The sequence below is a fragment of the Rhinoraja longicauda genome, chromosome 19, assembly GCF_053455715.1.
Source record: "Rhinoraja longicauda isolate Sanriku21f chromosome 19, sRhiLon1.1, whole genome shotgun sequence".
NCBI lineage: Eukaryota > Metazoa > Chordata > Chondrichthyes > Rajiformes > Arhynchobatidae > Rhinoraja > Rhinoraja longicauda.
The window spans coordinates 35369485-35385350 of NC_135971.1; positions in this window are offsets into that span (position 1 = coordinate 35369485).

The window sequence follows — 15866 nt, forward strand, 5'->3', positions numbered from 1 at the left end:
TTTTATCGCGTTTATTCTGCCTATTAGAGACATTGGCAGTGTTTTCCAAAATTTAATCAACCCATTTAATTTAGTTAATAAAGGCATATAATTTGCGTTAAGTAATGATTTATAGTTCCTAGTAATTTGGATGCCCAAATACTTAAATTTTTCTGTTGTAATTCTAAAAGGAAATTTCAGCAAATGTGTCGACTCTTGAGGTTTTATCGTCATAATTTCGCTTTTGTTCCAATTTATTCTATATCCTGAAAAAGAACCAAATTCCTCTATTAAATTTAGTATATTTGGTATGCTAATTTGCGAATTTGTAATATATAATAATATGTCGTCTGCATATAATGAAATTTTATTATTTGAGTGTTTGGTATTATATCCATAAATATTCGGATGACTTCTTATACTTTCAGCTAAAGGCTCTATCACTAGTGCAAATAGCAGGGGCGATAACATGCACCCCTGCCTATTGCCCCTTGCTAATTGGAATTTCGGGGATAATATATTATTAGTCAGTATTCTAGCCGTCGGCTTATCATATAATAATTTTACCCATGAGATAAAATTATCTCCCGTGTTAAATTTTTCCAATACTTTAAATAAATATTGCCATTCTACTTGATCGAAAGCTTTTTCTGCATCCAATGAAATAATTGCTAGTTCTTCTTCAGTATTATGTGAGTACATTATATTAAACAGCCGTCTCAAATTGTTAAATGAGTATCTCTTTGGTATAAACCCTGTTTGGTCCGGATTTATTAATTTACTAATATATTTACTCAATCTTCTCGCTAGGGTCTTTGCTAATATTTTTTGGTCTGTATTTAGGAGTGCAATAGCTCTATATGAGCCTGGGTCTTCTAGATCTTTATCCTTTTTTGGTATAAGTATAATAGTTGACTCAGTTAGTGTTTCTGGTAGTTTATTTTCTTTAAAAGCGTATATATATAAATCTTGCAACCGTGGAGAAATTATCTCGTAAAATCTTTTATAGAATTCATTACTAAAGCCATCTGGTCCTGGCGTTTTGCCATTTTTCAACGAACTTATTGTTTCTTCTATTTCCTGTAGTGTAATCTGAGCTCCTAATCCCTCTTGTTCCACCATATTTAATTTTGGAAGATTACAATTGTCTAAGAAATTTGTAATTTGAGTATTATTTGCAGAGGTTTTCGATGTGTATAAGTTTTGATAAAATTGAGCAAATCTTTTATTAATATCTTTAGGTAATGTTAGTAATTCCCCTTTGTCTGATTTAATTTTAGTAATTGTATTTTCTGTTTCCCGTTTTTTCAGTTGGCGTGCTAGGAGTTTATGTGGTTTATCACCAAATTCAAAATTTTCTTGTTTTGTAATTTGAAATAATCTTATTATTCTGGCCGATAAAATTTTATTTAATTTATATTTTAGTATTGTTATCTTATTATGTTTATCTATAGTTGGCTCTTTGGCATTTTCTAAATCTAGTTGTCTAATTTCTTGTTCTAACTGCGATTGTTCAGTATTATTCTTTTTATTTTGGAAAGCTTGATATGAGATTATAGTTCCTCTAATAAATGCCTTAAAGGTTTCCCATAATAAGGAGGGTGAAATATCTGGTGTATCATTTGTCTCAAAGAAGAATATCATCTGCTCTTTTAAATATGTACAACCTTGTGTGTTGTTTAAAATTTGGGGGTTAAACCTCCAAAACAAATTTTTATCAGGCATTCCTTCTAATTTTAAAGAAAAAGTTAACGGGGAATGATCAGAAATAATACTATTATGATATTTAGAATTATATGTATATGGAATTAGTTTTGTATCCACTAAGAAATAATCTATACGTGAATATGTTTTATGTACTGTTGAATAAAATGAATATTCCCTACCTACTGGGTTAGCGATCCTCCATACATCTGTTATATTAGTATTTTTCATATATGTATTTAGGAGTTCACTAGTTTTAGATTTTATGTTAGTCCTTTTTTGTTTTGCTGATTTATCCAAATATGGATCTAAAACACAATTCAAATCTCCCCCTATTATCACATTTTGATGGTTAAGTTCTGAAATTATATCCAAAATTTTACTAAAGAATTGGGGGTTGTCAAAATTAGGAGCGTAAATATTTATCAAAGTAAGCGAAGTAGAATAAATTTCTCCCGTAACTATGACATACCTCCCCTCTTTATCTGCTATTGTATTCTTTAATTTAAATGGTATACCTTTACGAATGATAATAGCCGTGCCTCTAGATTTAGAAGTAAATGATGAGTAGTATGTTTGCCCAATCCAATTTGCCTTCAGTCTTATCTGTGTTTGATATTTCAGATGCGTCTCTTGTAAAAAAATAATGTCAATGTTTAAGGCTTTTAATTGGGCAAAGATCTTACCCCTTTTAATTGGTTCATTAGCACCCCTTATATTCCAACTACAAAATGTGATTCCTCCAGTTTTCTTTTGTTTATCGTCTTGTATTATGAATCATGTTAATACCTTTACTTCATATGGTGCAACCAAAAACCTTATAACTCCAGATGAAGGATGGTCATCCCCAACTGTTACGTTTTGTTGGCATCTCCCCTTCAGAATAAACCTTGAAAAAGACCAGAAAGTGTAAAGTCGTGGAAAGATAATTAACAAACAAAAAGTGATATTATAATATCCAAAAATAAAGATATTATAATTTAAAAAAGACCACCAACAGGTGGTAGAAAAATTCTTGTTGACTTCCGTAGATGTTTTTATATGTTTCGCTCTGCCCCCTTTACCAATTATTATTAATTGGAAGAGAGAGCGATACAAAGTTCAAAAATATATATATAAAATAAAACGCACTCCAATAGCTAGATTAGAATGTATCTTCAAAGAGGTTTCCAACATTGAGTATATACTTAGATATAACAGTAATTATATTATTTATATATCCATATCTATCAATATACCTAGATTTATTACCATTAAGTCTCAAACTTTTGTATCAGACAACAGCGGATTCCAAGGGGTTAACCAGATTCAGACCCTTGGATGTCTTCCAGTGGAATTTCCTAACCAACATATTAGCTTGTGCATACAACATGCGGCGCTGTCTATACATGTCCTCATCATCAGACATTTGATCTGTGATGACATGTCCCAGATACTTAGCTTTACAGCAGACAGATAGAACCTGCCCTGACAGGTAAAATGATGGGAAGACTAGATCTTTGTCCCCTTTTACTTTACAAATCATGACAACGCTCTTTTTAGCATTGTATTTCACGTCAAATTGGACACCATACTCAGAGCATATATTCAACATCTGCTGAAACCCAGCACTGCTAGGAGAAAAAACCGCCAGATCATTGGCATACATAAGATGGTTTACCAGGGTGTTACCAATCATATATCCTGTTTTACAGCCTCTAAGCTGGTCAGATAAATCATTCATGTACACATTAAAGAGGGCTGGTGAGAGTAGCCCCCCCTGGCGAACCCCATTACCAACACCAAATGGTACAGAGACTGCATTACCCCATTTGACCTGCATGCTCTGGTTGGCGCACCAATATGCCAGGACCCTAATTATACTGTTAGGCACTCCTCTTTGACTCAGTTTTTGGAACAGCTTATGATGGTTGACTCGATCAAAAGCTTTAGAGGCATCAATAAAACCAATTAACACAGAGGAATTCTGCCTTCTATACATTTCAACCATTTCCTTCAGGGCATAGATACATAAATCAGTACCATGCTTAGCCTTGAAGCCAAACTGGTTGTCTGTAGTACCCAAATAAAAACATAATCTATCTAATAAAATTCTTTCCAGGACTTTGGATAACACACTGGCTAGAGCAATCGGTCTGTAATTATCCAAGCTCCCCACCTTGCCCGCTTTGTCCTTGATGACAGGCACTAGAGTAACGGACAACATGGAGTCCGGTAACAGACCATGATTCATAAGGCCAGTAAAACAGATTGCAAGAAGGGCAGCAACCCTCGGGCTTGCAAGTTTGAGGTGCTCTGCAGTGATCTGATCTAAGCCGCTAGCTTTGTTATCAGCTAGCTGTGTGATTGCTTGATAGACCTTATTGGCTGTGATTCCCACTTTGTCACTGTTGGGAATGTTGCCCACTTTGTAGGGATCACTTTTAATACAATTGAATAGCTCAGAGTAATGTTGCCTCCACAAATCAGCTATGTTGTCGGCTCCTGAGACTCCTTCTATGGTACATGGTAACGATGTACTGCCTCTGTTCAGAGCTCTCACCTCCTTCCAGAAGCCAGTAACATCGTTACCAAGGAGCTTATCAGCCATAGAGTCTGCTCTCATTAATTGTTCGTGTTTGCTGATATAACGAACTGCATATTTATACCGAGCATTACTAAGCTTTTTGTGATCCAGGACAGGCCCCTCTCTGGGCCTACCTGCCAGGACCCAAGCCTTAAAGGCATCCTTAGCTTCAGCATGATGAGCAGCCACATGTTTATTCCACCCTGGCTTAATGCTGTGTCTTTTATCAGAGTGAGTAAAGCATGGCCTACTAGCTTCATACACAGCACCCACAATACAATTATACATAGCACAGAGGTCCTTACAGTGAGCGCTGTTATTACAATTCACATCAGTACACATAATCGCATCAATATCCAACATATGAAAAACATATGAGGTGAGAAATATAAGAAAACACCTTGCTTAATATGTAAATAGTATGAATATCAGTTGCTATCGCCAAACAAGTTTCACACTGTGAAACACAAAATTAAGGTCACAGCATAGTAAACATACTTAACATATTGACTTGAACACCTGATTGTCAGCTTTTGGCACACTATAGATTAACCTGAACAATGTGTCTATGTATATTTAGCTGACAAGTGAATTTAGTCTCTGTATTTGGGATTTGGCTTGCTGACACGACCTGTGAGACTTTCAGTGGTGTTCAAAGGCAACTGAGCTACAGGCTCCTGAACCCGGAGCTGCTCAGTGTCCATTATTTCTTGTCTATCTCTTGTGAGAGTGTTATAGTCTTTTGACCCAAGTCCAGTATCCTGGTGATCGGTGGCACTTGGATTTAGCGGTGCTGGGGCAGGCTCGACTACGGGCAAAATGTGTCTGCAATTCCTTCTGTACAGCTTTCGATCTGAGTGAATAAGGTAAGACCTGGGCTCCTTTACCTTTACCATATTTCCTTTACCATGCCTGTCCGGTTGTAACCTTGTGGGGTCTGCAACCTGACAACCTGTCCTTCCATCAACAGCTGAAGTGGTCGGCTTGATTTGTCATAGCACTATATTCAGTTAGTTATGAATACGTTATCCACTGACTGACCATAACACTATATCAAGTTTCGAACGATACAATATGATAGAACTTTATTGATCCCAGGAGGGAAATTGGTACTAATTATTTTCTGCAGAGCAACAAGATTTCCTCCCAATTCTACCTGCATCTTCCAATCATAAGGTCACCTTAGCTAGTCTACACCGACCATGGGGAAGACTAGTCTTACATCCTGGTAAAATATATATGCTGCAACGTTGACATCTCTGAACAATGTTTTCCATGATATAAAAGATCACCGATGAAGTGATTTAGATATACTGTATAACAGAGCATCCTACATCCGGTTGAGTTTAGCTTATTGTCACATGTACCGAGGTACAGTGAAAAGCTTTCATTGCGTGCTAACCAGTCAGCAGAAAGACGAACATGATTACAATTGAGCCCTTTACACTTTTTTTCCTTAGAAGGACTTTATTCAGTAATTGCAATTTACAGTGTACCAGAAGGTACCAAAACTTTAAATAGTCATGTTACATTGGACAATCATTATAATACAATAGTAGCATCTTATTCTACAATACAGTCGACTCCCTGCGGCAGCCAGCATTTACGGATGGCCTCCGGAGTCCCTGTGGACACCACATGTTCCCTCTCCAGGGACACGTGAGCATGGACGTAGGCCCACAAGAGGGTCAAGCTGCCGGCTCTAGTGTGACCATCGACTACCCACTGCCTGGACCTGCGAATGGCCATCTTGGCCAGGCCCTGGAGCAGATTGACAGGGGGATCCCACCCTCCTGTTTGACCCTCCCCACTCCCGGCCCTGTGCCCAAACACCCAAATTGTGGGACTAAAATGCAACCAAAACGTGAGGAGCAGCCCCATCAGATATTAGTACAGGGGCTGCAACCTTTCGCACTCCATATACACGTGGAACACAGTCTCTTCCTCTCTGCAGAAGTTACAGACGGTTGGCGAGTCCATGAAACGACTTAAATATCTGTTACACGCCACTGCTCTGTGCAATACTCTCCACCCCAGGTCCCCGATGTAAAGGGGGAGAACTCCCTTATAGAGAGACCTCCACTGGGGACCGCTCCCGCTGTCAGGTGGTAACACGGACCGCCAGGGCGTGTCCGGACGGAAGACGAGGGCGAGGAAGTGGAGAGTGTGCAGGAGCATCCTGTACAGTACACGTCTCTCAGCGTCACGGAACGGCACACTGGGCATCCCGGAAAGGCGGTTCATGTTGTGTAGGGCCGGCTCCCGGGAAAGATTCCAGGGCCTGGGCCCAATGAGCAATTCCGATGGAGCGGGGGTAAGCTCCGTTGGAATAGTTCCGAGCACACGCCTCTTCTCAACACCCACCGTGACAGGGTGAGGACCGGCCACCCTCGCAGTTACAACACCCCCCTCCTCCTGATTCCTAACTCTTAAGACGGTAAAGGCTGAGCAGATCTCGTGTGGTGGGTCGACTGATGCCTTCCACCGGGAGTCGTAAACCCCCCTCTAGGCAACGGCCCTAGCGGAAAATATACGTGGCCAGAGGGTGCCATCTAGGAGGGTGCTCCACGTACACGTACCTCCACAGGTTCCTGAAACGGAGAGCCACCACCTGGGTGCGCACACATACCAAGGACTGGCCACCCTCCTCTAACGGGAGACTCAAGACCACTGCGGATACCCAGTGCTTCTTGTCTCCCCAGAAGAAACTCACCAACCTCTTCTGTATCGTGGTGGCAAAGGTAGAGGATGGGACAAGAGTAGCCAGCCGGGACCATAACATGGAGGCCACCAGCTGGTTTATGACCAGCACTCTACCTTGAAAGGAAAGAACTTTGAGCAAGCCTGACCAGCGCCGCAGCTGGGCGAGGACTTTCATCGGCAGCTCCTGCCAGTTCACCTACCAAGCATCCTCAGTGGGACTCAGGTAGACTCCCAGGTAGAGGAGGTGCGTGGTGCTCCACGCAGAAGATGTCATCTCCTCTGACAGGGAGTTCACCTGTCACTGACCCACTAAAAGTCCGGAATACTTACTCCAGTTGATCCCGGTGGATCAATTTTATTATTTACAAATACTTCTATTCAGAAAACAAAACAAACATACAGAGTAGTAACACAATCAAAGGCTGTCTGTTATTGGCAGTTTACATCCAAAACAGTTATTAAATTAATATATCGCCAACTTTATCAATAATACACTCGACGTCCCGCGGCGACCAGCATTCACGGAATGTGTCCAGAGTCCCCGTGGACACCGCGTGTTCCCTCTCCAGGGACATGTGGGCATTCACGTAGGCCTGGAAAATGGGCAGGCAGCCAACCCTGGTGCGGCCGTCGACTACCCGCTGCCTAGACCCGTGAATGGCCATCTTGGCCAGGCCCAGGAGCAGACCGACAGGGAGACCCCACCCCCCTCCCTCGACCCTCCCCTCTCTGTATCGGGTGCCCAAATATCAGGAGCGTGGGGCTAAAATGTAGCCAATATAGTCAGATAATCAAAAAGCGTCTGCATTTCCTTGGTAGAGACCTCCACTGGGGACCGCTCCCGCCGTCCTGTGGTAACACGGACCGCCAGGGCGTGTCCGAACGGAAGACGAGGACGAGGAAGTGTAGAGTGTGCAGGAGCAGCCTGTACAGTGCGTGCCTATCCGTGTCGCGGAACGGCAAGCTGGGCTTCTCGGAAAGGGGGCCCACGTTGCGTGGGGCCGGCTCTCGGGAAGGGACCCAGGCTTCTCCTCGATACCCACCGTGACAGGGTGAGGACCGGCCACCTTCACAGTTACAACAACCCCTCTCCCGAGTAGCTGCGCCCTGGCTGAAGGTGACCAGATTCACGATAAAAGCCAGGCAACTCACGCCTAGCGTGACGACTTATGCCCGCTACCGGGTGCCGTGTGCCCTCCTTGAGGCAGCACCCCGACAGAAAAAGTACGTCGTCAGCGCATGCCATCCAGGAGGGCACTCTGAGTACATATACCTCCGCAGGGTCCTGAGTCGGAGAGCTGCCACCTGGGTACGGACGCAAACCAGCGCCTGACCATCCACCTCCAACGGGACCGCCCTCCTCCAACAGGAGACGCAGAACACCAGCAGAGACCCAGTGATTCCTCTCTCCCCAGAAGAGGTTCACCAACCTCCTCTGGATCATGGTGACAAATAAAGAGGATGGGACCAGAGTGGCCAGCTCGCCGGGCAAGCCCCCTCAGTGGGACTCAGGTAGACTCCCAGGTAGAGGAGGTGCGTGGTGCTCCACACATGTTATCAACTCCAGCAGGGAGTCCACCTGCCACTGACCCACCAAGAGACCAGAACACTTCCCCCAGTTGATCCTGGCGGAGGAAACCTGCTGGCACTGACGCATCCTCCGCAGGTCAACAGAGTCGGTGAACATCAGAAGGACATCATCGGCTTAGGCCGAGAGAACCACCTCCGCCCCCGGCCCCGGCAAAGCCAGGCCTGCCAACCGCCTCTGGAGAAGGCACAGGAATGGCTCTACACAGATGGAATACAGCTGACCGGACATGGGACACCCCTGACGTTCCCCTCTCCCAAAGTGAATGGGGGCCAACAAAGAGCCTTTGACTTTAACAAGGCACTCTGCAGCAGCGTACAAAATCCGGTCCCGGGCCACGAAATGCGGTCCAAATCCGAACGTCTGCAGCGTCCCAAGAAGGTAGTCATGATCTACCTTGTCAAATGCCTTCTCATGATCAAGGGGTAGAAAAGCGACTGACCATCCCCCTGGTACATTTGGATCAGATCTCTAACCTGGTGAATGTTATCTTGAATGGACCAGCCAGGGACTGTGTAGGGCTGGTCCGGGTGGTCCAATTGGGCCAGCACAGAGCCCAGGCGATTTGCCATTGCCCGTGCAAATAATTTATACTCTGTGCTCAGGAGAGAGACCGGGCGCCAGTTCTTCAACAGGCGGAGATCACCCTTTTTGGGCAGCAGGACAATGACTGCCATGTGCCACGAGAGGGGCATCTCCCGATCGCCGGGCTATTCCCTCAGGACCTTCGTGTAATCTCCCCCTATGACATGCCAGAAGGCTCTAACAAACTACAGTCAGCCCATCCAGCCCTGGGGACCTACCCCTCCTGAGCTGGTGCTGGGCCCGTTACACTGTATAGATGCATGATAATGGTATATCGTTTAGTGCAAGGCAAAGCCAGCAAAGTCCGATCAAGGATTGTCCGAGGGTCACCTATGAGGTAGATAGTAGATCAGCACTGCTCTCCGGTTGTGCTAGGATGATACTGTTGCCTAATAACAGCTGGGAAGAAACTGTCCCTGAATCTGGAGGTGTGTGTTTTCACTCTTCTATACCTTTTGCCTGATGGGAGAGGAGAGAAGAGGGAGTGGCCAGGATACAACTTGTCCTTGATTAAGTTACTGGCCTTGCCAAGGTTGCGTGACATGTAACTGGAGTCAATAGTTGGTTTGTGTGATGGTCTGGCCTGCGTCCACAATTCGCTGCAATTTCTTGCACTCTTGGATAGAGCTGTTCCCAAACCAATCTACCGGCAGTTTCCCTGACTTCCCACGTCCTGCAGGATGCACACTGCAACAACGTGCCTGCCACTGCAGCCAAATCAATAATTAAATATTGAGACTCTCACAGAGCAGATTGAACCTTATTCCCCAATCTGCTGCACTTCTTATCAAGTCCACATCACAAAATTAGAATTTGTTCAGCCAGAGCTGAACACACTTCTCGGCATCTGCACACAATGGCGTCTTGCGTTTGTTGTGCGTGGCAGTGGAAAGATTGGTGGAAACAGGGCCGCTACGTGAACACTCTTTCCTTGACCCCTATCTGTTGCTGATAGCCTCCTTCCCTCAGCCACCTCCCCAAACCTCACACTTTACCTCCGCACAGCAATGAAGACTCCAGCCAAAGACTCACACTTTGCCTTGAGTGTTCAGTGCTGTGTGGAGGAAAAGTGTAATTCGTTGCCTTGAGTCTTCAGTACTGTGTGGAGGTATTGTTTAGTAGGATTGGCTGTTACAATCCCTGAAGTTTTGCACTAGTTGCCTTGCATGGCGTTGTTTTTGGGGATGACCACTAGGTGGTGTTGCTACCATTTAGACACATCTTCAGTTGTGAACCTCAACGCCACGGGATGTTTTGGCCTTTTATCACAAGACACCCTCAGTCGAGGCAGGCCCAGCGCAGGGTGATCAGACCTGGGTGTGTGTCTTATGGTGTCAAGTGTAACTTGTTGCCTTGCGTCTTAAGTGCTGTTTGGAGGTAAAGACTCACATTTTAACTCCACACGGCCTCTCTCCCCACACGGCCGCTCCACTTTTATTTGCTACTTGACCAAGTGAACCCATTGGGTCCAAATCTCCTCTGCGGGCCTCTCCTGGGGCAAACCACCCCCAACTGACGATGTTGCGGGCCCGGCAACCCTCTCCAACTGACGAAGCCCGTTGCCAGGTGGGGAGTGTCTCCCGGGGCCGTGGGTAGGCGAGGGGGGACAGGGAAGGGGAGAGGGTGTCCCTCACTTGGCCCCATGCAGCCAGCGGTGCAGCCAGAGCGAGCCGTGCACCCAAAGCCTCTCATGCATCCCCGTCCCCCACTCCCCCCATCCCCACTCCCCCCATCCCCACTCCCCCCCATCCCCACTCCCCCCATCCCCAAGATTCAAGATAGCTTTATTTGTCATCCAAAAAAGTTTTTTGGACGAAATTCAGTCACCCACACCCCAACAATAAAAGCACTAAAATAGGCAGATTACACAATAAAGCATTAAAATAGGCAAATTACACAACCCCAAAAACACACAAAAAAAGAAACACCCGTCACAGTGAGTCTCCTCCAGTCCTCTCCTCACTGTGATGGAATGTCTTTTCCCTTCCCCTGCCGTTTTCTCCCGCGGTCAGGCTGTTGGGGTTCCAGGCCGCGCCGGACGGTCCGCAGCGGGCCGACCCAAGCCCCGCGATCCGGGGCGGGCGAACACGCTGCCGCTGTTGCTGCACGTGACATTGAAGCCCCCGCCCAGCAGAGAAAAATCCCGCGGCCTATTTTAGGCCGCGCCGGACGGTGAAATGTCCGCGACCCAAGCCCCGCGATCCGGGGCGGGTGAACACGCTGCCGGAGCTCCCGATGTCGACAAGAAGAAAGTTATTGATCCAATTTACTAATGTTAATAGAGAGCTCTTGCAATTTAGCTTTACGGGTTTTATTCAACTGTGCAGAATACGAAATAATTTGACCCCGTAAATACGCTTTTAGTGATTCCCATAGCAGTGAGCAAGAAACAGGTTCCGTCTCATTCTGATTGATAGAAATAAAGTCTTCAATTGAGGCTGCAATAAACTTATTGAATTTATCGTCTGACTAAAGCAGAGTATTGAACCTCCATAATGCTGAGTACCGACCGGGGTTGTGGGGAAAAGTGAATATCCAAAGAAGAGGGGCATGGTCAGAGATAACAATAGGATGGTATTTAGCGGTTAACACTTTGGAGATTAATTTGGCATCAATGAAATAATAGTCAATTCGAGAGAAAGACTGATGCATCTGTGAAAAGAAGGAATATTCTTTAATTTGGGGGTTATAAAATCTCCAGGGATCAATACAACCATTCTTAGACATGAAATCAGAAACCGATCTTGACATCAAGTGATGGCGTCAGGATTCGGGGATTGGAGCGGTCTAGTTTGGGATCAATTACACAATTCATGTCACCACCAAATATAAGGAAGTTATTATTTAACGAAGGGAGACATTCAAGCAGGTTATCCATAAAGTGTTGGTCATCAAAATTAGGGGTTATAGATATTAACTAATAAAATGGGAACCTGAGACAATGTACCTGAGCCAATTAGATATCTGCCATTTTGGTCAGATATAATTTTGGACGCTGAAAACTGAATTGATTTCCCGATTAAAATGGCAACCCCTCTGGCTTTAGAGTTGAAATTTGAGTGAAACACCTCAGAAACCCTGGGGCATTTTAATCTGACTTGGTCTTTAGTGCGCAAATGGGTTTCCTGCAAAAACACTAGGTCAGCTTTAAGTCGTTTCAAATGAGCAATTACCCTCGATCTCTTAATAGGGCTCCCCATACCTTTAATATTCCAGCTTACAAACCTCACAGAAGAGCCAGTATGTGAGATTACTGAATTACTAGTATTGGTGGCCATTTATTAAGAAGTTAGATATAGAAAGAGCATAAACATGGACCCCCACCCAGAAGGAGAAAGAAGGAGAAGAAGGGAGAAACCCCCCCCCCCCAAAAACCCACCCCGGATACAAAACAACCCCACCCCCTCCCCCCATAGCACTTACATCGACCCATCCCCAAACGATGGAGAACCCAGTGCAAACTCCACAAGGAGTCAAATCCGTAACAGATATGCTTGCAGCTTTTAACCTAATGGTAAAAGTATAACTTAGATATAAATCTGGGCTCCTGCAAATTTAACGGTGATAAACAACAAGGCACAAATAAGCCAATCCACTTCAACATCACAAAACTTGGTGTGTAGAGTAGAGAAATGATAAATGTCCATACTAAATGACATTGTACTTTGTCAACCTTATATATCTCTTCTCAGTTCTCATACTTGCTTAGTGTTTTAATGAATGATCTGACGTCTTCTGATGATTTAAATTCCCTCTCGGCGCCGTTATGCGTGACACGGAGGCGGGCCGGGTATAGCAGGCCAAATCGTATCCCCGGTATCTCACGGAGCTGGTGCCGGATATCATTAAAGGCCGCTCGGGCACGGGCCGTCCTCGCTGTGTAATCAGGAAAGATAGAGATGTCTATGTCTCCGATCTTGATCCATTGTTGGGCTCTGACTCGCCGCAGAATATCCACACAGTCCATATGATAATGTAGTCGGGCGATTATGGGGCGGGGGCGCTCACCTGGTTTTGGATGGAGAGTGCGATGAGCACAGTCCAAGAGAGGTTCTTTCTCAAGTTTAAGAGCGCCCTTGAGAAGGGTGGAGACAGCCGCTGCAGTGGAGGAGTTGGTTGAGTCCTCGGGAATACCCACTATCCTTATATTGTTGCGCCATGATCTCGCTTCAAGGTCCTCGCATTTATTTTCCACTCTTACCATTTCGGCTGACAGATAATCCACTTTAGTCTGGAGAGTGGCGATGTCATCGGTGCAAGTAGAGAGCGAGGTTTCCATTTCACCTAGGGTATTCTTCAGAGCACTCACGTCAGACTGGATGTTGGTAATAGAAACAAATAAATCTGATAAATCAGATAAATCTGATTTCACTGCATGTAACTGTCTGGATGGAAGATAAATTATCGTTCAAGGCCACTTGAAGCTCGGTCCTAAAAATAGACGCCATCTCATTGCGAAGGGAGGAGAGCAGGGCGGCCTTGAAGTCGGATAAGGCAGTAGCACCTGATAGCACAGCCGCTCCGTCCGGACTGGAAGATGAGTCACTACGAGGCGGGGATGTGGCTTGCGGAGCAGGCCGCTGTGGTTGTGCAGATAAAGTGCTCTTGGGTTTGGCTTTTGCAGGCATTTTGATCAGCAAGGAATTGAAGTTTGAGTAGTGGGTAAAACTTACACCAAAAAAAAAAAAAAAAGTGTGCCCAGAGACGGATTTTTTTAGATTATTGCAGGAGCCCCGAAATTCGTGTCCTATTCCATTGATTGCTAAGTCGAAAGTCCTTTCCTGTTATCTCTAAACCCAACTCGTTACGTTCGGTCTTACTGAGGCTTAGAAGATTGCACTTATCCAGAAAAGTCTGCATCATCACTGTGTCGGCTGTTATTTTAGATGAGTAAAGGGTTTGGTAAAATTGTTGAAATATTTTGTTGATATCTTTGGGCAGTGAAAGTAGTTCTCTTTCCGATCTATTTTTATGTATCGTACGGTCATTTTCTAATTTGCGAAGTTGTCTTGCTAAAAGTTTATGGGGTTTATCGCTGAATTCAAAGTATTTTTGATTGGTAAATTGAAATGCCCTACCGATTCTTGCTGAGAGTATCTGGTTTAATTTGTATTTAAGTGCAGCTATTTTGCTATGTTTTCCTATGGATGGGTCGGCAGCATTTTCTGAGTCCAACTGTTTTATTTGTTTTTCTAGTTCCTGTTGCTCTGCCTTTCTTCTCTTGTTCTGCGATGCTTGGTAAGAAATAATGCAGCCTCTAAGGAAGGCTTTAAAGGTTTCCCAAAGCAATGTTGGAGAAATGCCAGGGGTGTCATTTGTATCAAAGAAGATTTCCATCTGTAACTTCAGGTATTCACAAAATATAGCCTCTGCGAGTATTTGTGGATTAAATCTCCAACACGGCTGTCTTTTTGCCATTCCTTCCAGTTTCACAGAGAATGTAAGAGGACAATGATCTGAAATAATAATATTGTGATATTTTGGGTTGTGGGTATATGGCAGGAGTTTAGAATCAACCAGAAAATAATCTATTCTTGTATATACTTTATGGGCACCTGAGTAGAAAGAATACTCTCTTCCTGAGGGATTGGCAATCCTCCATACATCTTTTATATTTGTGTTGTTTATATACATATTCAAAAGTTCACTGGACTTGGATGTAATTATTCTACGGAATGAAGATCTGTCTAAGTATTGTTCTAACATACAATTTAGATCACCCCCGATTATCAAATTGGACTCGAACATATCTGGGATACAAATACTTTATTGAAAAATTGGGGGTTATCAAAAATTTGGACCGTATATGTTCACCAAAGTCAGTGAGGTTGAATACACTTCTCCGGTCACTATGATATACCTGCCTTCCTTATCAACTGTTGTAGATTTATGTTTTGACGGGGTACCTTTGCGGATTAAGATTGCGGTACCCCTGGCTTTGGAGGGAAAGGTGGAGTGGTACAGCTGTCCAATCCACCTGCACCTCAGCCTGTTGTGCGAGTCATTCTTGAGGTGAGTCTCCTGGAGGAATATTATGTCAGTGTTAAGGGAGTTTAAGTGAGCTAGTATTTTACCCCTTTTTATTGGTTCATTCACGCCCTTGACATTCCAACTACAAAAGGTAAGTCCTTTCCCCACAGTTTTGTTTACTGCATCATATTGCATAGTTAGTGTATGTATCTTCTGCTGAAATAAATGCTCTAACACAGTAATTAAAGTATTTTTTGGAATATAGGCTGAGTAAGAAACACCCTACCCCACTCCCCGTGAATATCACCAAGAGAAATGCGCATTAGCGCAAGATACTAAGATATATATTGCAAAATAGGGGAAAGAAAAAAATAGATAATTAGAAAACAAGAAAGAAGGAACAAAGTATAGAGACGCTGCCAACAAACACCTCGCAACAGCAGTAAAGTTAAGGTAACCTTCCTTACAATTAACTTCTAATACTAATATTGTACTTATTTGATAACCGTGCACCTATAACGTGTTAAAGAACTAAACAGAACCATCTTTTAAAGGCTCAACATTCCACTCTACTTAACATTCCATAGGATGGCATATTGTGTGGAAGAAGTCAAAGCTCGTCCTATTTGCGTTTCAGCAGATAATTAAGAAATACACTTTGGATGTTGGAGTCTTTAAAGTAACTCCTGTAGTGGGTGCGGTCACCACAGAAATCAGGCCAGGCCCCAGGTGAGTAGTAGCAATACTTTATTCCGGGACGAACACATACAC